Genomic DNA, 2,491 nt, shown 5'->3' with positions numbered 1-2,491 from the left:
TTTGACTGATTGTTTTTACGTATATTATAAGTAAAAAAGGCGGTCGGAACTAGAATGAACAGTGCAGTAGCAATAAATGCGAGAATATTTACTTCCATAATATCATCGTTTCATTTTTTATTCGCAATAACTCGGGATTTAATCCCATAGAGATGATAAATGTTTCGCTTGTAAATTCAAGGGGATGCGTTGCATCTCGATGATATCGAATCGTATTAAAATATCATGAATAACAATATCGGAGCTATCAAATCGATTCATCGTCGAGAATTGAATAGTATAACATAGGAAGATCTTTTATCCATACCGAATTTAAACAAAATGGGATTCCTGATGCAATCAAGAATTTCGTTACTTTTTTTTATTTATAATTTTTTGCATTCTTTCTTTTCTATAATCTACTGCCCTCTTATTCAATGCAATCATCTGATGAAGTCTCATCAGACTACCTTTACCCTTACATTGTTTATAAACAAACTCAAGCAAAGAATAGCAGCGAAATTCAAAAAAGGAAAAGGAGGTAGGTTCGAACTAAACTCCTTCCTTTTTTTGTACTTATAAAATCTTCTTAAAAAAAAGAAATAAAAAACGAAACTTAAACTTTCAAAAATTCTTAATTACCTCACTAAGAGAGATAGATGGGATCCTTGTTTGTATTAATATCCTCTTTCCTTGAATTAGTAGTGGGACGTATATATCAAAAGTTAAGTGTTAAATTTTAATAAGATAGATTATTTCAAATTCAAATTAGTAATTGAATTTACTAATTGAGGTTACAAAAAATCGGAGCCAGAACGGATATATTTTGCTTTCAGACGAAAAATTAGATCAAAGTTTACTATGTAAAACTTTATTTTGTATCGTCCAAATTCCCTTTATGTATGTGCTTTCCGGAAACGTATAGTACTCTATTTCATTAGAAAAATCGGGCGTAATCAACTAGACCCAGTACGCCTTCGAATCCTGAATATGATGCTACCAATAATTGTGGTAATTCACATATGGCACATATGTCTTTCTCCCATCAATTAGTACTCGTTGAAGAAATCAAAATTCCCATATTTTTTTGTTGAAAAATGTGGAAAAAAAAATAAGAGAGATCCCGTTTGGAATAAAATTCAGTTATGTTATTTGTTCTCTCTTTCACAGGAAAGGAAGAGATTAATTGATGTATTTTTTTTTTATTGGATTTGGATCCATCGGGACTGACGGGACTCGAACCCGCAGCTTCCGCCTTGACAGGGCGGTGCTCTGACCAATTGAACTACAATCCCAGGGAAATAAAGTGTACAACATATGTTGTTGATTTAATTTCCTTCAAACCTTTCTATGTAGATTTTTGATTCGAATTGTCATATTCTACCAGACAGAGACGCGAGTAATAAAGTAATAGATTGATATGCGCGGAGACATGGACTTTAGTGTGAGAAGCATGGATTAATATTTATTTTTTCGTTATTGTAAAATTGATTGATTATCAATCTGTCAATGAATAAAAAAAGAGTTTTTTTTTTTATTCTTTCATATCAAGTCAAGTATTTCTGTAGAAGGACAAATAGGTTATATCATTTTATGGTGGATACGCCGATATATTGGGCCGAGCTGGATTTGAACCAGCGTAGACATATTGCCAACGAATTTACAGTCCGTCCCCATTAACCGCTCGGGCATCGACCCGGGAAGAATCAATTCCAAGCTTGTTGATAATCCATGATCAACTTCCTTTCGTAGTACCCTACCCCCCAGGGGAAGTCGAATCCCCGCTGCCTCCTTGAAAGAGAGATGTCCTGGACCACTAGACGATGGGGGCATACTTGCCCGACTGCCATCATACTATGATCATAGTATGAATAGTTTTTTGAAATTGTCAATATAAAATAAATATAATGGACTAATATGATGCAATTCGACGTATTTTTCTTTCTTTCATTATTCCATCGAAATTTTTTTATTTGTGATTTCTATTTATGAATCGTTCATTCTAATCACCATTCCCCATATAATTCTATATAGAAATTATTTTATTTTAAATTGCATTTTTTTTTATTTATTTCATTTAAATAATATACATAAATTTGCAAATTGGAATATATAGTTATATTACTTATATTATAGAATATCAAATGAAAATAGTGATTAGTAGTGATTAGAGGAAACCTCTAAAATAAACAAAAATAATAAATATTAGAAAAAAAAATATTCTTTTTTTATTTTATTCTTTTTTTATTTAAATAATACGAAGGCTAGTACCCTTCGGGAATTGGTCTGCCATATGCTATAAACAGGATTAAACTCCATTTCTCATACTTTCACTCATTGATTCACTCATTGTTAAGATTAGGTTAGGTATATTTCGATCTCACACTAAGCCAAGAAATTAAAAAAAACGATAAATTTTGAAATCTGGGGATAGGGATCAACAAGTTATTGAAAATTTTTTTCTCGCCAAATAGAATTGCTTTATCAATGATTCGGTGAATGTATCTATGTT

The sequence above is a fragment of the Cucumis melo genome, unplaced genomic scaffold, assembly GCF_025177605.1.
Source record: "Cucumis melo cultivar AY unplaced genomic scaffold, USDA_Cmelo_AY_1.0 utg001260l, whole genome shotgun sequence".
Taxonomy (NCBI): Eukaryota; Viridiplantae; Streptophyta; class Magnoliopsida; order Cucurbitales; family Cucurbitaceae; genus Cucumis; species Cucumis melo.
This window is presented reverse-complemented; position numbering follows the sequence as displayed.